The sequence below is a fragment of the Camelus dromedarius genome, chromosome 14, assembly GCF_036321535.1.
Source record: "Camelus dromedarius isolate mCamDro1 chromosome 14, mCamDro1.pat, whole genome shotgun sequence".
Classification (NCBI taxonomy): Eukaryota; Metazoa; Chordata; class Mammalia; order Artiodactyla; family Camelidae; genus Camelus; species Camelus dromedarius.
Window position 1 is genome coordinate 28,075,078 of NC_087449.1, and position 24,939 is coordinate 28,100,016.

The window sequence follows — 24,939 nt, forward strand, 5'->3', positions numbered from 1 at the left end:
TGATTCATAACTGAGGTCGGTGGGGCTCAGGGAGGAAGCGAAGTTGCCCAAGATCATTCCAGGAAGTCAGCAAGCACCATCCCAACTCCCACCTCCCACCTCCTGGGCGCCTCCCCGGCCCCAGCACCGTGCTCCCTAAGAGGCGCATGCTTACTAATGTATGTAACCCCTACAAACCCCAAGAGACCAATACTGTCGCTTACAGCCATGTTACAGATGAGAACACGGGATTAGAGAGATGAAGTTTAGCCAGAGCCAGGCAATCAATAAAAGCTGAGCCAGTCTTGAACCAAGTCCGGGTAATGCCCAAGCCTGGGCTGGTACCCAACATGGAGCCCACACTCCTGCCTCCAAAGCCTTGTTCCTGAATTCCCTCCTCCCTTTGAAGCAGTCTCCATGCCCTCCTGGCTGGGGTTTGAGGAAATGCACAAATGCCAGGGACCACACAGTGCCATGCAGAAGCACAAACCATGGTCATTAAGCAAACCGGACGGCCTAGGGGCAAGTCTGGGCTTCGGTGCGATTTGGTGTGTGACCTTTGACAAGTTATTTAACTTCTCTGGGTCTCAGTTTCCTCAGCCACAAAATGAGAATTACAATCCTAGCAACCTCAGGGGGATAGTTAGGCATGAAAAGTCTTAGCACAGCATCTAGCATGGAATAAGCACGCAGTAATTGCTAGCTCTTATTACCTGTGTGTAAAACGCCTAGCAATTAATAGCAGCCTTCTGATTATGTTATTACAGTTTCTGTCTCTGTCTTGAGGGATTCCACACATCCATGGAACTTTCAACCACAGGGAAGCTAGAACTGGCCACAGAACTCACTCCAGGCAGAATCCGGCTCCTTCTCCTCTCTCCCAGGCTGAAGGCTTCTGCTCCCTTTCAACAGAAGCTTATTCAAATCAACAAACACTCTTGAGTGACTTCTGTATGCCAGACCCTGCTTGAGACTCTGGGTCCAGAAAAATCAAAGAAGCACAAGGTCTCCCTGCTTTTGGTGCATATGTGTGGTAAAATATTCATAAAATAATATTTATCATTCTAACTATTCATAAGTGTCCAAGGCAATGGCATTCAGTACATTCTCAGTGTGGTGTAACCGTCACCACTCTCTATATCCAGAACTTCTTCATCACCTCCAGCAAGAACTCTGTACCCATTAAAAAATAGTTCGCCCTTCCCCCTCCTTCTATTCTAATTCTCTACTCCTCTAATTCTCGATTCTTCTAATAGAGTAATCTCTATTCTATTTTCTGTCTCTATTTACATTTTAAAAAATTTTTGTAGTAAAATGCGCAACACAAAATGTAACATTTTAACCATTTTTTAAGTGTATAGTTCGATGAGTGGTATTAGGTATATTTACATTGTTGTGCAACCATTACCACAATCACCATCCATCTCCAGAACGTTTTCATTTCTCCAAACTGAAACTCTGTACCATTAACACTAACCCTCTCTCCTCCAGCCCCTGACAACCACGTTCTACTCTGGGTCAATGAACTTGACGACTCTAAGAACCTCGCAGCAGTGGAATTATGTAACATTTGTCATTTCGTGACTAGCTTATTTCACTTAGAGCATCCTGTTTTCAAGGCTCGTCTGTGTTGTAGCAGGTGTCAGCAGTCCTTTGCTTCATAAGGCTGAATAATACTCCATTGGGTGTAAGGACCATATGTTGTGTATCCATTCTTCTGTTGTGGACCTTTTGGCCACTGTAATAACACTACGAACATGGGTGGACAATTCTCTCCACCTTGGAGCTGTTTGTGGTCTAATGTGGGGGATGACAGGTCGATTCACTTCTAAGTTAGCCCAGATAAGTCCCAGTTTCCTCATCTGTGAAATGGGGATACTGTTAAGTGCTATAGGGCTTAAATGAGATGATGCACAATTTAGGGCAGCGCCAACACCTGGTAAACACTTGCTAAATGTGAGCTCTTGTTGCACCATTAGGCAGGATGTGTCTAGAGGAGAGGGGGCTGGAAATCAGGCAGTCAGCATGGGCCTTCCCACACACATCAGGTCAGCCCACCTTCACGAGCATCCTGGCAAGGGGGCCTGAAGATCCCAATTTTCCAGGTGAGGAAACAGACTCAGAGAGGTCCTGGGCTGGAGTGGTAGGGGTGGGCCTGGAACGGGGCTTCTCCAGCCTTCCTGTTCAAATCTAGAGAGCGGGGATGGTGTGAAGTCCCTGGGGGAGGAGGCACCACACACACCCGCCCCCTCAGACGTCTGCAGTCCTGACCAAAGGCCACATGCTCATCCCAGACCTCCTGAGTGTCAGAGGGAAGAGCCGGAAGGCAGGAGGGAGGGAAGGTGTTAACGTGGAGGCAGAGGGCACAGCCTGAGCAAAAGCCAAGAGGTGAGGGCAGGAGTGTCTGCAGGAGAAATGGGAGGAGGCCGGTCTGGGAGCAAAGGGCACCATCGTACATGGGAGGGTGGGGTCGGGTCACCAAGGGCAGGGGAGGCGGCCCAGCCCAGTCCGGTTCCAGGGCTGAGAAGGCTGGGAAGAACTGCCCAAGTGGCATTTCAGGGGATTAGTCAGACTGATTGGACAGAGAGACTTGCCTGCTTTCAAACCACAGGCGATGTTTTAACAGTTGTATGTGTTGTACGTGTTTCACTCATACTCACGTACATAGTACAAAAAGTCAGACAGTTCTAGAAGGCCCACTCCCCAGCCCCATTCCCCTCCATCCCAAATCTTACTGCCCAGAGGCAGCCACTGACCAGGATCTCTTCCATATTTAACTCCGTATTTCTAAATAATGGGTTTTGAGATGTGACTTCTTGGCTTGCTACAACGAAAGACAAACTTCTAGCTCTCCTCGCTACAAAGCCACTTCACCTTACCCCACCTTCCCAACCTAGTTACAACACAATTTTTGGTTAGAGTGAACGTTTATATTATTGTGGCCCTGAAGGTCATGGCCGAGCCATATAATATTATGATTAAATTTCTGCTTTTATACAATTTATTCTTTTTACTGAAATTAAGGTCTTTGTTTTTTAATTCTATCTGCTGCTTTTTCTAAGCATGTTCATCTGGAAATGTAAGTCTTTTCTTAGAAGCTTCAAGTACCTTTAGGTAATCAATACCTCTGTCCACCTTGCTTCCTTCCAGAACCATCAGTGCTCCTGCTCTAACTTGGACACCTATTCTCTTAACTGCTGCAGAGGTAGCTCGGCCCAACTGTGTTTCATTGGAGCCCCTAAGGCCAGACAGATGAACAGGGTGAGATACATCTTAGCCCAATCATCTCTCAACTATAGATTTTACTCAGAAAGTACCCATTATGTTCTTTCTAGATCCCAAAGAGTTCCAGTACCAGAGGTTGGTGATGCAGAGATGAATTAGATGTGGTCCCTGCCTCCACAAGGGTCTCAGCCCACTGCAGTAGACACAAGTAAGTGCTGAGCCAGAAGGGAGCTGTGGGAGTTATGGGAGGGAGTGGTGGCAGAGGAGAAGCCCTTACCTCAGCCTTGGAAAGGGCCAGTATGAAGGCTTCCTGGAGGAGGTAAGGCTAAATGAATCTCAACTTGTCAGGAGGAGTTTTCTAAGAGTTCTGGGAAGGGCATTCCAGGTAGGAAAGCATCCTGTGCACGGTCATGGGAACATGAGAAAGCAGGACTCTTTCTGGGAATTTCAAATAATTAGTGATGATCACATGGGAGGGTTCCAGTGGAGGGGCCGTCAGTGTCTTGTGTGCCGTGCTATGGGACTGAGGGAAACGGGGAGTCACAGAAGGATCTTAGAGAGGAAAGACATGATCAGGTCTGCGTTTTTTAAAAGACAAGATGACTGCAGGGTGTCAGATAGGTTGGAGAGAGAGACGGGCTAGTGAGGGAGATGTTGAAGTGTGGCAAGAATGAAGAGGGCCTGTACTAACAGGGGCACTGGAGGTGAGGCATGGGACTCCCAAGACCTTATGCAGCTGAAACGGACTAAACTCAGGGTCACGAGGAATGTGGGAACACTGACAGATAATTCTCAGGTGTCTCAGGGAAAAGACATTTCAATTCAATACATGTCTCCTGGGAAACCAGAAGCTACTCTGAGCTAGAAAGAAGGACATTGGTTTCTTGGTGAGTTTGAAGGGCCAGAGGGACTGAGAGGGTGGATGTCAGGGGACTGAGGGAGCAGGGCGAGGGCCAGGGATTCAGAAATTAGGTGGTAGAAGCAAGATTAAAAGGCAGTGGAGTCAGAGGGGTTAGTACAGCCTAGCTGTAAGAGCACGAGTTCTGGCAGCCCTTGCTTTAAATGTCAGCTCTGATACCTGCTGGCTGAGCCTCCATTTCTCCATCTGTAAAATGGGGACCATAATCCTACTTACCTCGTAGGGGAGTTCTGAGGATTAAATGAGACCCTGGCTATAGGAAGTGCTTCATTTTGTGACTCCCTGTTATTTGTCTTGGGGATCAAGGACGGCTTCAAAAAGCAGGTGAGAGCTGAGCTGACTTTGGAGGAGGAGGAGGCAGAGCTGGCTTCACAGGAATGTGACCTGTGCAGTCACAGAAGGCCCCGTGCTCAGAAGAGCCCTGTGGTTGGTTTAATGCTCCACTTTGCCATCTTGAAGTTTTTAATTTTTAAGTAAAGATTCCCATATTTCCGTTTTCCACTGGACCCCACAGATTACGTTGCAGTGCTATGAAGGGGAGACAATCAGGCAGAGAAAAAGGGGTATATTTGTAGCAAAAGGGCCCTCAGTGTGCAAAGGCATGCTGAAACTTGGCACTTAGCTTGTTTTGGAAACAGTCAGTGCCAGGCATGGTGCTTCTAGCAGGAGAGCTGTGTATCCCAGGGAGCAGTAGGAGCTCAAAGTGGAAAACAGAGAAAGGCCTCAAATACAACGTCAAGAGGTTTGGATGTCATCTGATATAAACATGGGGAGGCTTCCAAACTGTGAATCCAGAAGTGGTAACATCATGACAGTTCAGAGAGAACACCAAGGCACTGCAGGGGTGAACAGTGCAGACGGTATTATGATATCCACTTTACAGATGGGGAAACTGAGACCCTGGAAGGTGATGTGAGCAGAGCTGCAATATGACTTTCATGGGCTTTAGGCACTTTTAGCTTCATGGACCCCTTTCTTCATAAATGTGCATGGAATATACATACACGTATATGTGTATAATTATACTTTACAATTGCATTGGTATGGAGGCAAAGACACTAATATTATATACTGACACATTTTCTTTGACCTAAAGCAAGGTGGGCATGAGGTGCTGTGCCTGCTGCGCTTGGCAGGTACGTCGCCCTGGGTAAGAGATGCTCAGCTCTTCCAGCTGTCCTGGGCTGCAGCCAGGACACCTGGGTCTTCCTAGAATTGGTGAGTGGTCCTCTTCTCTTCAAGGGGAGCACTAGCCAATCTCTAAGGCCCTTTCAGCTGGACCCTGCTTTGGCTCCAAGGACTTTCCATCCCAGTTTCCTACAGAGGGTGCTGACAGCTGTTTGGGTTTGGATCTGGATGCTGGGGCTGAATGACAAGTGAAGGACACAGAGTTGCAGATGTCCCTAGGTTTGGGAGAAAATCAAAGGTCTCTGTGTCTGCAGATGTCTGTGACTTTACTCCTGGTGCCACCTACCTACAGCGTCAACCCTGGGGACTGGGCTGCCGGCCTACCCCACCCGAACGGAGGGTGGGGAGGCTGAGTCAGCGGCAGCTGCTGAGGAAGCTGTCTGGAGAGAAGAAACATCACCGTCTGTCTGTCTGGGGTTCCAGGAAAACCTGCCTAGAGGTGGTTTTTCTTTGTGGGCCAATGGCTCATGAAGCCATCATTGGGGATGGATGGAGGTTCCAGAAGGATCGTCCCCACTTCACCTTCTTCCTCCAGCTTTTTTCACAGATTCCTCACTGGCCTTCTCGGTCTTTCCTCCACATGCCCAGGACGGTGACAGGATGGCCTGATTCATGAGCTTCAGTTCAGTCTCCTGCTTCCTAGCTTTGGCCACTGGATGTACCTGGGTAGGCGAGAGATGTCACGGAGAGTGCCGATTTGGGAAAGGAAAATAGGTCTTGCCTGGCTATCCCCTTGGGTCTCAATCTCCCCTCATCTTCAAATCACATTTCTCCAGACCCCAGATCCCTTCCTACTAGGTTTGGATAATGGATGGATGAATAAATGAATGAATGACTGTCTAAACTTTCCCAGTCTTAGGAGTCACTCCTACTCTGCCCTCCAATCCCTGAGGTCAGGACATAGAACCCAACTGCCTCTAAATGGGAGGCAAATTGAAACTTGAAGATCTGGAGAAAAAGTCATGAGAAAGTTTCTGCCGGATCACTTCTATTGCCCCTATGAAGGCTATGGGTCTGATGGGAAGATAAAGGACGAAGTTTGGAATTCCTGTTGAGCAGAAGGGAGACTGAATTGATCGGGGATTTGCAGACACATTACGAGGTAGTGCTATGGGCCCTCTGATTTCAGGGGGTAAGAGTAATAGCTAATATTCCCAGAGCAGTTATTGCAGCCACACTGGGTCTGGTGTGCTACATGCACCACTTCCTTTCATCTTCGCATTCACCTGGGAAGCAGGTGCCTAAGTAAGGATGACCCAGGTCATCCTGCAGAAATTAACAAAAACAGCAAGAAGAACCATTCTAAGTGGCTTACAAACACAAAAAATTTATTTCTTGTTCTCATTATATGTCCACCATTAGCAGTTCAGGAGAAGAGGCATAGCAAGATGGAAATCTAAAAGGCTTAGAAGGGAAGGTGGGAGAACTTCAGAGCCTAGAATTCGGGAGGCAGTCAAAGAGCCAGTGCAGTGAGAAAGCTCTGGAAAGATAAAAGGGAGGGGTTGGGAGTGGGACCCTGCTATCTGAGATTTCAGGGGTGGAGCAGTAGCCAGCCAAGATAAGAGCCAGGTGTGGCTCGGAGTGTGGGTCGCTGGAGTGGCTTAAAGGTGAAGGTCCCTGGAAAGGAAGAGGTCAAGGTTCTGATGGATGGAGCCATGCTTCTGTTCCCGGGGGAGAATGGGGGTCCATGGTAGGATACAACAAGCCACTGGTAAGTATATTGCAGCTCCCTGGGCTGTAAATTTTACCAGAAAATAAGGTTTAGAAATGATGATGTTTTTAATAGTCAAACCTGGAAATATAAAATATAAGACCTCAAAGAAAGGTGTGTGTGGAAGCCCACTCTCCTCTCCAGTGGAAAGTTGGAGGATCACTAGATGTAGAAGAGACACTGAGAAGTCTTTGATGACCACAACCATGGGGGTTCGAGATGCAAACATTCAAAACCAGGGTTCCCTTAAAATTCCCATTCAATGATAATAATAATAAAAGTTAACAGTTCATGAGAGCTTATTATGTGCCAAGCACTGTTCTAAACACTTTATAGGTATAGCTGCTTCAGTTTTCTCATGTCACCCTCAGGGAGGGACCGTTTTTACTGCCAGCACAGGAGGAGTTAACGTAACTTGGCCAAGGCTGCGTACTAGTGTGTCAGAAGTGGATTTGATCTCCGGCAAACTGGCTTTAGAGTCCACGCACTTACATGCTACACGAGTGGGTCTCCAACATGGGTGAGCATCAGAGTCACCTGGGGGCTTGTTACAGTAGAGTGTTGGGCCCCTCCCTTAGATGTCTGGGGTGGAGCCTGAGAATTCTTATTTCTAAGAAGGTCCCAGGTGATCCTCAGGCTGTGAGTCCCAAGTCCACACTTCCTACTGCCTCACAAACTGACACACAGCAACTACTCAGGGCCCAGCAGGTACAGCATCTCTTTCCAAACACACCTACCAAATTCCTGGGAGCAGGTGTGTGTGTGTGTGTGTAATAGGAGGCAGAGGATTATGGCTTAAGTAGCCTTGGGAGACAAAAAAGAAACCTGATTCTGCCCCTCGGCCCTGAGGTATGTGGGATATGGAAAAACAAACCATCTCCACAGAGAAAGCAAGGGGTATGTATTCCACTTAAGATCCAGAGACAAGGCACACAGAGCAGCCGGGTTTTAAGTGGAGAGTATTTGGCACAACAAGGGGCTGTAGAGGGCAGGGTGGGGAGAGGGGGCAGAGAGGGCAGCAGCCATAGGTCTGAATGGGCGAAAGTGGGGTGCGGATACAGGGTGGGTAAAGAGGATTGCACTTGTCTGAAGATGATGGTGCAGGAGAGAGGTGCAGACAGGTCATCACAGGAGGCCTTTCTGAAGCTGATCTCCATTCTCCTTCTGGAAACTTCCCAAGGGCCAGTGATGACAAATAAGACAGGTGCTGATACCTGAATAGAGATTGAAGGGTTTGAGGCTTCTCCTGGAAAGGAGTGAGCCAGAATCAGATGTCAGCCGCTGCAGAGCCAGACCTCAGTCTTAAGTTCAGGTGTCACCCAAATGACGGACTCTTGGCACCTTGAAGAACACCTCTGCCTTCCCCAGGCATTGCCTCTGCGAGAGCATGTGGGGCCGTGTCAGTTTCCCCGCCGCCATCCCGTCCCTCCTGCAGCTCGGGGTCCAGATTAATTAAGAGCCCTGCCGGTCGATTAGTCTCGATCACCTCTCTAATTGGGCCCCAGCTGTGTTTTCTCTTGACAAGGGCTCCTTTATGGGACTCCTAAAATGCCTTACATGAAAAAACATCACAGTTGCAGGGTTATAGGATCATAAAACCAGGAACTCTTGTTTTCTACAGAAACAGAGAGGGCATCGCTCCATGTTCCAGAAAATATTTTTTTGGAAAGTTGGGAGGGAGGGGACTGAGCATCTAATTCTCCATTTGTTTATGTGCTGGATCTGAACGCCGATTGCTGTTTTAAAAGGAGTTTTGCATAATCACAGGTGTTTGGTGCATAAAGAACTCGGGAAGTTTCCTGGCAGAAATGTGAGACTTGAGAAATTGAACCATGAATGGCTCCATTTATGAACAGCCACCAGTGATTGACAGGAGGACTATTAATAGCTAACATTAGCTGAGCCATTCATAGGGGTTCAACTTTATGCCAGGCACTTGGAATAGATTGTCTCATTTGAACCTGGCAATGGCCTTCTGAGATGGGTCTAAGTGTTCTCCCCACGTCCACAGATCAGGAAAGCACGACTCAGAGAGGTGAAATAATTCATGTTCAAGGTCACACGGCTCTCCAGTCAGTGGCTGAAATGGGACGGAAACCCGTGTCTGTTTTCATGCCAAAATTCCTTTCTGCCTCTCTCCAACTGCATGATGCAATTAACTGGTGGGACTCAGGGCTCCCTTTGCCACAATTACAATGTCAACAGCAACGACCCCTAACTTCTGTACAGAGTTTCATAATTACTACATTCGCTTAAATTCGTTGCCTCATGTGATAAGGTAGCCCTGTGAGAGAAACAAAGCAATTGCTATAGCCCCCTTGTCACAAACTGGGAACCTTAAATACTAAGGGACTAAGTTATGTACCCAGATACATACCAGCAGCAAAGGACAGAGTCAGACTCTTCTCATTCCTGCTCCACGTGCAGTGCCCATTCCACGACTCCCCACCCCTCTCCCAATGTGGTGCTTCCCCTGGAGGAAGCTAGATATATTTATGTATTTTTCCACTCATTTACTCATTCATTCACCCCTTCACTTATTCATTCAGTCATATTACATTTTTGTTTTCCCGTCCTGATTATTATATTTACTTAGTTGCAGTCTGTCTCCCCTCCTTGGAATATAAGCATCATGAGACCAGGCCCTTGCCTTTCTTATGAATAATTATTTTTCCGGCCCCTGCCCCCAGATAGTGCCTAGAGCTTAAGGATTTATTGTTCAATGCATCCCAGCAAATGTTCATTCATGCGCTTAGAAAATACTTACTGAGCATCTGCTGTACACCAGGCACAGGTCGGGCCTAGGGACACTGCACTGATAAGACAGGCACAATTTCCCAAATCCTTGGAGCTCACCTTCTAATTTGGGGTTGGAGTGGAGGGACTTATACACAAGTAAATAAACAAGATAGTCACTGAGTGGGATTTGCACAGTGTGGGGCCTTCACAGGGTGATGTGATAGAAAGTGACAGTTACTCAGTTCTTGTCCCAGAGCTGTTCCATGCTGGTGGGGCAGACCATGCAGCCAACAGGCAGTCTGCAGCTCATGGAAATAGTGGAGGTTTTGCAAACTCAGAGGCAATGCACTTAGCTCAGAGTTGGAGGGTCTGTACAGGGCTTGGGGTCAGGGGGGTACTTCCTAAGAAGGCGGCACCTGAGAGGTTTTAAAGATAAACAGAAGTCATCTAGAAAAGGGGTGCGTAAGATTCCAGGTCTGTTCAGGGACCGGTGGCAAGTGGCCAGCTGGCACAGGTCCAGGGATGATCAAGCCCAGAGTGTGAGGTGGGGACAGAGGGAAGAAAAGAGGTGAGGGATACGAGGATGGACCTGGTCCAAGAGGATCATATTGTGATGCTTACTTTTGTGCGTCGACTTGGCCAGGCCACAGTTCCCAGTTATTCAAACACTAATCCGGGTGTTGCTGTGAAGGTCTTTTGTAGATACGGGTACCATCTACAGTCTGTTGACTTTATGTAAAGATTATCCTCAGTAATCTGGGTGGGCCTCATCTAATCCATTGATAGGCTGTGAGAACAAAGCTGAGGTTTCCCTGAGAAGGAAGAACTTCTGCCCGTGGACTGCAGTGTCAGCACCTGCCTGCGAGTTTCGAGCCTCTGACCTGACCTGCACATCTGGGACTGGCTTAGCCAGACCCCACAACCGCAGAAGCCAATTCTTTGAAATAAACCTCTAGATGAGAGTTAGAGGTAGACAGGTAGACAGACAGGCTCCTAATCTCCTCCCGGCTCTCTTCCTCTGGTTCACCAATCACTGGCTGACTGATGGACAGACATCTAGCCAGCTAAGTGGACGTCATCCTTAAGGCAGTGGAAAGGGGCCACGAGGCTTTGAGCAAAGGAGGAACATAGACAGGTTTGTGCTTCTAAAACACACTGGCTTCAGTGTCAAGTGGATTCGAAGGGTAAGACCGGGGGCTGGTAGACCACGTCAGAAGCAGTTGCCTGAACTAGGTCTTGGTAGTAAGAATGGCCTGGAAATAGGGGGACCAATTCAAGTGACAGTATGAAAGCAGAACTGAGTTGGTGTCCAGTGGCGTGTAGATGGTGAAGGAGAAGGCAGCTGCGACGAGTCCCAGGTCACGTGTAGATGGGACATAAACGCCATGAGAGCAGGGACTTTGACCTGTCGTCTGTTGTCCCCTCTGCACCTGGAAGGTACCTGGCACCCCAAAGCTACTCCTTGCACGTTTAATGAACTGACGGTGGAACGATTCCCTGAGACTCAGATCATAGGCTGGGAGGCTGGGTGGTGAGGACAAGGAATCCAAGCGCAGTGCAGGGCACGCTGAGTAGTTTGAGGTCGCGGTCAGTCCACCAGGAGGAGGGGCCTGGAGGGAAGCTGGGGAGATGGCCTGGGGGCAGGACAGAGCTACAGGATGGAGGCTGTCCTGTCCTAAATCCGAGGATTGGACCTGCAACCAGGGGTCAGGGCTTCCTGAGGATGTGTGGAGTGTGGAGGACAGAGGTTGGGGACTGAATCTTGGAGAAGCTGCAACATTTAAAGACTGGAGCAGGGAAAGACCCCATGAAGGAGAATGAGCAGAAGTGGGCAGAGAGAGGAAGCAAATCAAGAGAACACAGTGGGAAGGAGCCAGCAAGGAGGAAGGGAGTGCGCCCACGGCTGCTGAGAGGTCAAGAGCCGTCTGGACTTCCAACAGGGACCTTGGCCAGCGTGGTGGCAGTGGAGGGGACAGAGGTCAGAGGTCAGATGCAGACATCTGAGGAAGGCAGGGACAGTGAGGCAGGGGAGGCTGTCTCCCCTTTCCAATAGTTGACCAGACATTACCCGCCCATTTTCAAGGATGTGAAGCCGAGGCATGGAGAGATGAAATTGGTGAAAATCCATCAGAGTCCAAAGGGGACTGAGCTGTAGGATGACAGCTGTTCAGAAGGCACATTGCCGTTTTATGACTTGGCAGGATGCAGACTTTGAAAAGAATGATGGTTGTGCAGGGTGGGGCCCAGGCCCTGTCCTGGCTGATCACTGCCGACGACGTGCAGGGCAGGAGCCTCCAGGGCGTGCAAGAACATTTTCTCAAGGGGAACCACCTTCTCTTGAAACAGCCTGTTCTGCTGAGTTGACAGAAGAGAGGAATGGGGACTCCTCGGTCCTGGGCCGGGTGCCAAACGCAGCGCGAAGGCGGAAGGCGCCTGGAGGCCAGTGTGGCTTCAGCCTCCCTGGGCCCTGCATGGGCCAGCCCGGCTCCTCTGCCCTCCCTGGGCAGGAGAGAGGCTGCGTGAGCTGGATTGGTTTGTTTTTCACTAATGTTCGATAAGCACTTACTGTGAGCCACACTCAGTATTCATTGTTATGTACTTGAACTTACTTGATCCTCACAACTGATTCTTTGAGGGATGTATGCTGATTGTTCTTAGTTAACAGTGAAAAAAACTAAGGCCCAGAAAGGTTTCTGTCCCCTGCCTGAGGCTTCACAGCTGGCTCTGCAGGTGAGAGGGCAGATACTTAACTCCTGAATCTGTGGGGTGGACAACTATTTAGCCCTGGAGTGTGGGTTCAGATCATCAGTCGGAGAGGGGATGAGGATACAGGCTTCTCTCTCCAGCTCTGGGATCTTAAGTGGATCACATCATGGCTCTGAGACTCTATTTCCTCATCTGTAAAATGGGAATAATGTTGCTCACTCCATAAGGCTATAATGAGGATCCAAGGAAGTACCTGTTTGTTAAGTGTCTCACAGAGTGCCCAGCCCTGGAAAGGTTCTCCATAAATCTCCGTAAATGTTCTAATATTCTCTTTCCCTCTTCTTCTCTCTTCTCTTTCTTTTTTTTTTTTTTTTTTTTTTTGGTTGGGGGAGATACTTTGTTTTGAACCTGTAGATCAGAAAATTAGGGCAAAAGCGCTAGACTCTGAATCAGACCAACAAGGACTTGAATGCTGCCTCTGATGCCTGTAAATTACTTGATTTCCAACAAGTCATTTTTTCTTTTTGGGGCCTTAGTTTCCCCAGCTGTAAAATCTGGGAAGATCAGCTTAGTCATAGATGGCACTCAGGCCCCCACAGCCCCTTCCACACCTATGCAGGGAGCACTAATGGGCCACGTCTTTGTTTCCACTGAGGCGAGGCAATGCCCGAGAACCCTTTTGGTGTGAACTTCCTATAGTTTGGCTCTAATTCTACCCGTAGGCAATTATGCATGGGTTAAATTACCATGTTTCAAGAATGCACTTGCTGAAATGCAATGCCCTCTGATGAAGATGACACATTAATCCTGGTATATATTTGACTCACTCAGGACAATGTCTTATGGGAGCTCTAGAAAGCACAGATCCATTTGTTGCTGGAGTTGTATATTTTAGATTTTGTTCTGTTGTAAATAATGTAGAGTACCAACCGATAAGCCTGGGACAGAGGGTTCAGCAGTGTGCCTGGAGGGAGACAGGTAAAGGAGAATGACCTTTAACCACACTGTAGAGATGAGAATACGGTGCAGAAATGCAAACCAGCTGAGTGACTTGCCTCTGGTCACAGCTAGTAAGTGGCAGAGCTGAGAGGAAAACCCAAGCATGTCTGCCTCCAGAGCTGGCAACCACACTGTAAATGCAAAATCCATTATTTATTTAGCCTCATTACTGGCTGCCTGCTCTGCACAAGGCTCTGCTTTCAGTATGAGAACTCAGTAGTGAATACAATCTTTCAGATGTCTCGCCCTCAGGGAGCTTATAGTCCAGGGTCACATTTACTGTCGCCTGTTACATGCCTCGTACTTCACCAGCCCTGGAGACAGAGAAGCACAGTGTGGCTGATCAGTACAGGAACATACGTTTGAATCTTAGCTCCATGGCTTCTTTTTACATGAAGGAAGCCATCCCACCACTTTTCTCCTCAGTTGCCTCATCTGAAATATGAAGACAATAATAGCTATGTCCAGAGGGTTCAACAAGGTTTAAAAGAAAGAATATTTATAAAACTTGCAATACTGAAAATTTTGTATACTCAATAAATTGTGGTTAGTATTATTAATTCTGTATCCTCTTAATAACTCCATGAAGTTGATACTATTTTCTCCATTTTGCATAGAAGGAAATAAAGTCTCAGAGAGTTTAAATCTCAGAGTGGTTAGGGCACTTATGCAAGATCACACAGCTAACCAGAGGTAGAACTGAGATTCAAATCCAGGAGTACTTGACTCCATTAGCCAAATGTGATGCTGTGGCCACGAGTTTCCCAAACTCACAATTGGACCAGCTTCAGGGCAACAGAAAACCGTGTTCCTCTTTGGCGTCTTATGCAACAAACCATATGGACCCTCAAGCTCTTACATAACAGGCCCAATGCTAACGAAAGGAAGTTTAACAACAACACAAAAAACAGATCGCATTCACAACAGACCACCATATGTTCGCCCGTTCCCTGACAGCAGCCATCCTGACACCTACTCAGGCGCCCACGGAAATCTTCTCGACGAAAACAGTTTTGTTCCCAAGTGACTCAAACGATGGATGCCTTTACAAAAAGAGGGGAGGGAGCAAGAGGGTCTGTGCTTCTTCAAAAGAAAGAAATCTTGCTGACTCCTTGGGAAAACCCAGAAACCTCAGCCTCCACTCCTTTGCCTTGGAACCTGCCAGCTTCTCCAGGGATGGTCTAGCCTCTGGGACCCAACTCAGAGTGAGGGCAGCTACAATGCTGTCTGGTTCCTGAGTCTTCAAGTTAAACAGCCCAGTGCTTTGGGTCTTCCCTTCCACTTGGTCTTGAACTCCTTCACTACCTTCTTGTGCTTATAATCAGTTCGAGAGTCTCAAGTTTGCTGTGGGTTTCTGGGAGTGCCCCTCTGGAACTGAACCCGATTGGAGGAGGGTGGTTTCCCCTGTAGACGCTGGAGAGGCGGTTTCTGCAGAGGGCTCCAGGCCAGCCACCATTTTCTTACTCTACATCTTTGCCTGGTCTCCTGCCTCTTTGACTCCCTCCCAACCATTGCCCTGTCCTACAGCCAAAGCAACCCTGATACTATGTAAATTTGATCATGTCACTCCAGATTCCTCAGAGCCCCTCTGCTCCTGCATCCTCTGCCTCCTCGCCCCACTTTGCACTCTCTTCTGCTGGTCCTCAGAGCACCAGTTTTCTTCCTAATATTTATACCTCAAATTATGTATTAACATTTTTTCATTAAATAACACCTCTCCGAGAGTATAGTGGTAACAGTGGGCATTCTTAGTGGGACTGCCTCTAAGGATTGCATCTAGTCACGTGGAGCTCTTGGATTCTTGACATACGGCTCTTGAGACTAGGAATTTTATTAGTTTTACTTAATTTAAATTCAAATAGCTACCTATGGATAGTAATTACCATATTGGACAGCACAGAACTAGAATTTCCTCATTTAGCATAATGTTAGCTTTTGGATTGAGACACTTAACACATGGAATATTCAAATATCCTTATTTCACTGGTTTTTTAAAAATTAAAAAAAATAGTTTTGAATGTCGTGAAATGCTTCTTCGGTATCTATGGAGATGATTATGTTGTTTTTCTTCTTACAGCCACTAATATCATGAATCATATTGAACCATCCTTGCATTGGATCAAACCCAAGTTGGTCATGAAGTATTATTTTTCTAATTGAGTTCTATGTTCTGTTTGTTAACATTTCACTTAGGATTTTTGAATCAAGACTAATCATCTTTTGTGCAATCTTTGTTAGATTTTGATAGCAGTGAATTCTTAGTTCTTAAAAAAAAAAAAGAAAACTTGAAATTTTTTCTTTTTATTTTACAGCCTGACACAATTTAAATAGAACTATCATTATTTGCTTTTAAAGGTTCTGTAGGATTTTCTGGTGAAACTCTTTAGGCATGAAATTTGGAAAGAGAGTACACCGTTGATTACTTAATTTTCTACAAATCAGTCTGTTTAGATTCTCTGTATCTTTTAGACTCTGATTTGGTATATTACATTCTCCTCAAATATTATCTCATTCAGATTTTTAGAAATTTTTTTCAAAGGAGAGTCATATATTTATTTAATTTATTGTTTCTTGGTTTTACACACGTTTCTAATTTTTAGTAATTGACCTTTCTCCACAACTCCCCTCCACACAGCTTTTACAATGATTAGGTGACTTAATATTTCATGTATTGTACTGTATTAGCTTTTTAAAAAGAACCAGTGTTTGTATGTATGTATGTATTCTGATTTTTCAATTTTCTAACATTTAAACATTTTTCTCTATTAATTTATTCCTTCTGCCTTCCAACAATTTATTTAGCTATTCTTTTTTTTCCAAATTTTTGACATATATTTGGCCCATTGGTTCCTGTACTTTTTAATTGATATGAATATTGAGGTCTAAATTTCCCTCTGAAATTGCTTTTGCAGTATCCTATGGTTTTAATACATCATATTTTCATTAATATTGTTAAAAAGTTCTGTGTAAATTAAAAATTATTTAACTGAAATACATAAATCTCTAAATTTGTATTTAAATTTCATTATAATGTCTATTTTTGTTGCTTTTAAGAAGAGACTCTTGCTGTAAGTGTTTCTGCATTTTGGAATTTTTTAATTTGGGCACCTATTATATGATAAATTTTTGTGAGTATAAATGGGATTTGAAAAAATGTAAGATGTAGTCTCCATTTTTATAGTACATAGTTTGAAATACATTTGGCTCTCCACATACATGGATTCTGCATCAACAAATTCAATCAACCACAGATAAAAAATATTTGGGGTTGGGAGTTGAAGGGAGACAGAAAGTTCTTAAAAGAAAAACTTGAATTTGCTACATTCCAGCAACTATTTAACATAGCATTTACATTGTATTTACAACTATTTACACATTATTTTCACTATATTAGGTATTGTACATAGTCTAGAGATAATTTAAAGTATATGGGAGGATGTTCATAGATTATATGTGCATACTACATAATTTTATAGAAGGAATTTGAGTATCTGCAGATTTTGGTATCCACAGGGGTCCTGGAATCAATTCCCTATGGGTACTGAGAGACAACTATATATCAATTAGATTTGCTTTAAATCTGTTTTTTAGATATTCATTATATTTATTTGTTTATTTATCCATTCAGTTAATCTATGTGAAAGGAAAAATTACCTTTCAATATCATGATTTTATTGTTGTAAATGTCTTCTTACATCTCTTATAATTTTTGCTTTATGACTATTGCTTCTGTGTAATTTGGAGCACTGATTTTCAAAATTCTTGTAGCCCCATTGTCAATGTAACCCTTTTATCATTGTAAAATACTTTCTTTGTTTGGTTTAGCACTTTCTTTAACCTGAGTTCAATGTTTTCTCATATGAAATGGCAATCTCAGCTTTCTTTCCGTTTGTATTTGCCTATTTCCCTCTTTTTAACCTTTCTGGGTTATTTTGGGTTTTGCCTTGTGACTCAGTCTGATAGTCTTTTCTTTTAGTAAGTGAGTTAAAACCCATTTATACTTACTGATAAAAGAGAGATGTTTGGTTCTTATTTTTGTCATCTAATTTTATGCTATATTCCCAGCTTTATATACATTCTATTTTTAAAGTAATGTGTTTTTGTGCCAACTTTATTGAAGTGTAATATTCATATGATAAAGTGATTATTTTCAAAATGTACACTTTGATAAGTTTTGACATATATATATACCCATGCCACCATCACTACAATCTAAATAGTATACATATTCATCATGGCCAAATTTTCCTCTTGCTCTTTGCAGTCTCTCCCTCCCATCCTACTCCACTTCCCACTCACACCCCCAGGAACCACCCCAGATCTGCATTCAATCACTATATAGATTTGTTTGCATTTTCTAGATTTTCCTATCAATTAAATCATACAATCTATATTCTTTTTTGTCTGACTTTTATTCATACAGCATAATTTTAGCATGGGTGGTTCAGTGGTAGAATTCTCACCTGCCATACAGCATAATTTTAAGATTCTTCCTTATTGCCACATGTATAATACTCCATTCCTGTTTATTGCTGAGTAGTATTGTATTGTGTAAATATACCGCAATTGATTTACCCGGTCTCCTGTTGAGGGACATTTGTGTTGTTCCCAGTTTTTAGCTATTACAAATAAAGCTGTGGTACTCATACTAATGTTTTAAAAAATTCTCTGTCTAAATTAATAGTTCTTCTCTTAGGTAATACCTAGAAGTGGAACGACAAGGTAGGTGCATGTTCAACAACTGAAGACACTTCCAAACTATTTTCCAAGGTAGTTGTACCATTTTGTGTTCCTACTATCAGTGTATGAGAGTTCTGCTTGTTCCTTGCCTTTGCCTGCATTTGAAATGGTCAGTCTTTCCAACTTTCCTTATTCTAGTACACATGTGGTGGTACTTAATTATGATTTGAATTTGTGCTTCCCTAATGACGTTGAGCTTATTTCGTACGCTTATTTGCCACCCATACATTTTCTTTGGTGAAGTGTCTGTTCAAATCTTTTGAGTTGTATTCTTATTATTGAGTTTTGAGAGTTATTTATATACAGTGAACCCTTGATCAACATCAGTTTGAACTGTGTGCGTCCACTTACATGGGGATTTTTCACAATAAACATTTGCTACAGTACTGCATGATGCGGGGTTGGTTGAATCCACAAATGTGGGAAAGTTTTCAACTACAAACTTAATTTCTTTGATATAGGGAAGTTCAGGTTTTCTATTTCTTAAATGAGATTTGCCAGTTTGTATCTTGCAAGGAATTTGTCCATTTCAACTACGTTTTCAAATTTATTGGCATAGAGTTGTTCCTAGTATTCCCTAATAATCCTTTCAATGTCTGTGATGATGTCACCTCTTATTCTTGATATAGAAAATGTATGCTTTCTTTTTTTTTTTCCTGATTATTCCAACTAAAGTTTTGTTCTTTTATTGATTTCCTTGAAGAACTAGCTTTTGTTTTTATTGACTTTTTCCTCTGCTTTTTGTTCTCTGTTCCGTAGTTGCTGCTCTGATCTTTATCATTTCCTTTCTTCTGCTCATTTTGGGTTTGATTTGCTCTTCTGTTTCTAGTTTCTTATGGCAAAAGTTGAAGTCATTGATTTGAGATCTTTCTTCTTTACTAATATAAGCATTTAGTGCTATAAATTTTCTAGTAAGTACTGGTTTAGCAGCATTCTACAAGTTTTAATATATAGTATTTTTATTTTCATTAAGTTCCAAATACTTTACAATTCCCCTTTGATTTCTGCTTTGACTCATGAGTTAGTCACAGATGCAAAGGTGCTAATCCTTTTGGAGGGTTCTTTTCCCGGTCTCAGGTAACTTTCTCACATGTGTGCTGACCAAAACCCTGTGCAGATCTTCAAAGTCCCCTCTTTCTGGGTCTTCCTTCTCCAATATTCTGTCCTGTGAATTCTATCTGCCTTGGTCTCTCCTAACTTTCAGCTTCATCTCCTCAACTTGGGGAGTCTTCTAGACTCTGCCTGGATTCCTTCCTCATGCCAATGACTAGAAACTCTCTCAAGATAGTAAACTAGGGCAGTGTAGGGCTCACCTTATGTGTTTCCTGTCTTTCAGCAATCACTGTTCTTCTCTTCCAGGTGTCTACAGCCTTGAAAAACATTGTGTCATATATTTTGTCTGATCTTGGTTGTTTCTGGGTGGGAGAGTAAATTCAGCCCCTCTTATCCATCTGGGCTGGAATCAGAAGTTAAATTGTTAGCTTTTATTTACTATTTGTCTATGTATTTATGTCATTCACTATATAAACTGTTTTGATTTGTTATTTTTGCATAGTTTTCCTGCTATTTAGGATGGTTTGTATTTATGTTCTAGTGGTCACCATTTTAATTATATCTTCATATGACATCTTTTGTTCTCTCTATTTTTTTGAAGAGTATCTATTAGTTCATTACTCTAAGTGAAGACACAGTGTGCTTGTCTTCCTCTTCTTCTGAACAAACCAATTTCAGTCAATAACATTATCTATCTTAGTGTATATGTTTGCATAGATACTTATGTAATTAAGCTTATATTTCAATTACTTGAGATTTCAGCTTGTTTTCCGCTTTCTTGTGTTTTTAGTATAATTTCTTAGTAGAAAAATGTTGACTCAGACATGTTTGCATTAGAAGTCGCAAATGCAGTTTAGGACATAGAGATATACATCTGAGCCCTGGCTCTCTTAATTACCAACTCCAGTGGGACCTTGGCGTAGCTGCTTAACTTGTTAAAATCTCAGTTTCCTAGTCTTTAAGGTGGGATAATAATACCTATCTTGTAAAGTTGTGATGAGACGTAAGCCATATACTGCATACGGAGAGCTTAGCATAAAGCCTGATGCATAGAAATCACTTAGAAAATGTTAGACATCGTCATCATTAGTACAAATAAGAATCAACAAGCAAACATCAGTGTTGTACGTACCACACTCCAGGTTCTGTGCCAGCTGCCTTACATTCCTTATATCATTTAAGCTTTACAATGAATCTGTGGCAAATGTATCACCTTCACATTAGAGATGAGGGAGGGAGGCTACGAAAGGTTAAGAATATAACCAAAGTCGTCCAGTGCAGAAGTGACAATGGTGGGAATTAAGACCTGAATATTCTGATGCCAAGTTCAGAGCTCTCAACACTACTCCACAGTTGCCTTTATTATCCTGAACTTTGCCCTGCTAATGAAAGCACATGCGCACACACTCACTTTATTCTAAGAACAAACTTGGCCTTACAGCTCGGTATATAGACAGGATACACCTGGACGAATATAATTTGCCTGTTTTTCCAAACTCTAGGTACAGAGTCTGGCTGGCAGACAAGGTACAGATGGAAATCTTCCTGGACTCAGACCAAGAGGAGAAGAAAGGGTGGGAAAGGTTTGCCCCACGGCCTGCAGTAGCACTAGGTAAACCCAACTCAGGCTGATGCTAGGAGATTAGCTGGAGGACTCATGCCTTTGACCCCCACTGGCCAGTCCAGCACTTCACCAAGTTCTACAACATCCATGGCCTCTTGGACTTTTCACAACAGTGCGCTAGCTGAGGAAATGGAGGCTCAGAAACATTAATGTCTTACCCCAGGCCACAGAGCTAACTGGTGAAAGGGCCCAGACAGCAATCCCAGATCTCCTAACAACTTGTCCAGTGCTTGTCCGTGATGTGTTTCTGACCTCGTGGATGGCATCACCCTTTCATAGCTCTAACTGTCCCCCATAGAAGGGTAAGAGGAGCATCAGTGTTTAACTGGACATGCCCATGCCCTCAGCACTCTGCTACGAGCTCCAAGAGATAAAAAGACATAAAAGTTGTCCTTGTTCTCAACGCTCATTCATTCATTTACTCACTCATTCATGCATTCCAAGAGTTCACAAGGTGTCAGGCCCTGTGAGGAGGACCTAATACTCCTCAAGGGGCTCACCATGTAATGAAGGGAACAGAATCAGAAGTCAGCCTCTCCCATTCAAGGGGAGAAGCTAAAATAACGGTGTCTGGAGTGTGATGAGCATGCTCTTGACAGGACTTCACGTTGCCTGTGCGATCCAGGGAGGCATCCTGGAAAGGAGCTGAGTATGGAAAGGTCCATCGCTGCTGCGGGAGTGGGATCTGACACCTGACACGACAGAGGCAGAGGTGAGCCTGGTGCACACAGAGGACCACAACCAACTGATTCAGGGTGGTTCAGGCCAGGTGGGGACGGAGCAAAGCTGAGAGTGAGGCTGGGGTTCTGCAGAGGAGTTCAGACTCTCCTGCAGATGAGGGAAAGACATTCTAAAACGAAAGCAGAAGAGTGATAAGATGGTTGGATTTTTTTTTTAATTGAGGTATAGTTGATTGAGAATATTTTATACATTTCAAGTGTACAACATAGAGATTCACAATTTTTAAAGGTTATACTCCATTTATAGTTACAATAAAATAGTGGCCCTATTCTCTGTGCTGTACAATATAGCCTTGTAGCTTCTTTATTTTATACATAGTAGTTTCTACCTCACCCTCCAGCTCCTATCTTGCCCCTCCCCACTTCCCGCTCCCCGTTGGTAACCACTAGTTTGTTCACTATGAGCCTGATTGGATTTCATTAGAAAGTTCACTGGTGCAGATGGGAAGAGAGGACTAACGGAGAAGTGGGTGGAGGTGAGGGCCCGCACTGGGAGTGGCAGTGGGAGTAGGGAGGATCCGTCTGGCTAACTCACCTCTACTCTCATTTGAAGGCTCAGCACAGTCAGCAGCTCAGTGGACCTCCAGCCTCCCTAGAAGCTCCTCCTCTGGTGCCCTGAAGCCTTCTCCTGGGTCCTTAAGCAGAAGCAGAGTTCAGCGAGGGTTGACAGCAGTGGATTTCTAGCTGGCTTTGAAGCCACTGCATCCTGCCTCACCTGCCGACTAGCTGTGTGACCTTGGGCAAGGTGCTTATTCACTCTGTTGCCTAGATTTCCTTATCTATAAAGATAGTAATAGTACCTACCTCTTAAGGTTGTTGTGATGATTAAATGATTTAATGTGTTTAAAGCACTTAGAACAGTGTAGAAGTGATTGAGTGTGCAGTAAAGTGGGCTTTTATTACCATCACACTCATTTGCTGGAGGGGAATTATGTGTTTATGGGTGTATCTGACCAGTCCGGGAGTTCCTTGGGGACAAGTATCCTTGGGCCCAGCAGAGGGCCGTGGACAGAGCAGGCTGTCAGGGAATATCGGTTGAATGGAATGGAGGTGATGGTGAAGACAGATTCAAGAACTATTTAGGAGTTAAACTGTGCATCCCTGGAGGACTGATTGGACATGAGGGAGAGGGTTAATGAAGAGAATAAAATCATTCCCAGGCTTTGTACTGGGACAGGAAGAGGACAGTGATGCCATGGCTGGGACAGAGAGTTTGAGAGAAGGAGTTGATTCAGAGGGTAAGTGACTCATCCGTCCAGCGTCAAATCTATAGGAACCAATGAAGCTGAGATTGGAACCCAGCTCTGTTCATATTCCATAGACAGTTTATGTAACCTACATGTCTACACCTGGCAGAGTACCTAAGGCAGTGGGTATTTAATAATATATATCAGATGAATTGGTGAATGCTTGAATGAATGGATTTTTTTGATGGATGCCAGGATATCAGTTGCTTTTATTTTCAATGGTAAGCAGAGGTCTGTAGAGATAGGGGGGAAAAGAAAAGAAAGAAAAGAAAAAGAGAAAGAAGAGAAGAAAGTCACCATGAAAGATTAAAGAAGGAAGAACTAGTCACCAATATTTCAAATGAATGAACATGAAGAACCATCTTCTTTCTTTTTCCCTTTTTCTGACATATCAGGACATTTTGTTTTATGATATCCAGCTTCATAACATATTCTTGCAAACTGCTAGGAAGGATGACTGAGACTACTCACCAGGAAGTTTTACAAAGCCCAAGCCAAACAAAAAACAAAAAAAAAGGTGTGATATCAAGGACTCTAGGAACACAGGGAACCAGCCACACAGGCTCCTCTACATAAAATTCCTATGTCAGTCACCACCTCCTCAGAAACAGGTTTCTTAGGTCAAGCTGTTTGTGGGACTGGCATCTGAATGTTAGGGCAGAAAGAATTATCTGCTGAGTCCCTATCTGAAATTGATAAGCTCTCCTTCAGTGCAAGCTTAGGGAGTAGGGTAGTAAAAATTATAACAATTCTATTATAAAATTATGATTATATATTGTAATATATGATATGTAATATTAATGTATCGATATAATGTAATTATCTTAATGCCTATAATTTTTTGAATGTTCACTACTTCCCGAAACTGGTGAGTGCTATACATAGTTCATTTAAACCTCACTAAATCTTACACGGAACATACTGTTCTCCCCATTTGAGATAGGGAAACTAAGCCTCAGAGAGATTAAGTAACCTAAGCCTCAGAGAGGTTAAGTAACTTGACCAAAGCCACTCAGCATTAAGTGGAAAATCAGGATCTGAACCCCCACTTGCCTGATTCCAAAGTTCATGATGCAAAGATAATAAAAGCTATTTATGGCAAACCCAACATAATACTCAACAGTGAAAAGTTGAAAGCCTTCTCATGAAAATCTGGAACAAGACAAGGAAGCCCACTCTCAACACCTCTGTTCAGTGTAGTACTGGAAATCCTAACCATAGTAATCTGACCAGAAAAAGAAATAAAAGGATCCAAATTGGAAGAGAAGAGGTAAAACTGTCACTATATACAGATGACATGATACTATATAGAGAAAACCCTAACGACTCCACACAGAAGTTACTGGAGCTGATACATGAATTCAGCAAGGTAGCAGGTTACAAGATTAACATACAGAAATCTGTTGCATTTCTTTACACTAACAATGAAGTACTAGAGAATGAAAGTTAAAAAAATCCCTTTTAAAATTGCATCAAAAAAAAATACTTAGGAATAAACCTGAGAAAGGAAGTGAAAGATTTATATGCTGAGAATTATAAACTATTTATTAAGGAAATTAAAGATGATTGAAAGAAACAAAAGGTATCCCATGCTCTTAGATTGGAAGAATTAATATTGTTAAAATGGCCATACTACCCAAAGCAATCTACAGATTTAATGTGATCCCTATCAAATTACCCAGGGCATTTTTCATAGAACTGGAATAAATAATCCTAAAATTTATATGGAATCACAAAAGACCCAGAACTGCCAGAGCAATACTGAAGAAAAAGCAAAGCTGGAGGCATAATCCTCCCAGACTTCAGACAATACTACAGAGCTACCGTTGTTAAAGCAGAGCAGTACTGGCACCAAGCTCACGATGCACACCTTAATCCACGCGCAATATTTCTCCTCAACTCCTTTGAATTTAGGCCTGTGCATAGTTTAGTGAGGCACGCCACTCACATTCTAACTCCTGGTATGACAAGATCAGAGTGCCCCTGCTCAAAGGCCCCTTGTCAATCCAGAGGAATTAGAGGGGTGTTGTGCAGGGATCAAGAGACACGGATGCAGAGAACTGGGTCCA

At 43.9% G+C, this 24,939-nt stretch overlaps 1 long non-coding RNA gene across 2 annotated transcripts in view; it reads left to right on the forward strand.

Annotated features, from left to right (window-relative positions):
- Positions 1–22,426, forward strand: part of LOC116156884 (uncharacterized) — a 324,132-nt gene extending 301,706 nt beyond the window's left edge. For both annotated transcript variants that reach the window (XR_010383816.1, XR_004140796.2), the window contains exons 4-6: positions 3,315–3,412; positions 20,762–21,595; positions 22,177–22,426. This is a non-coding gene — a long non-coding RNA (uncharacterized LOC116156884). The remainder of the gene's footprint in view (positions 1–3,314; positions 3,413–20,761; positions 21,596–22,176) is intronic.
- The last annotated feature ends 2,513 nt before the right edge of the window (positions 22,427–24,939 follow it).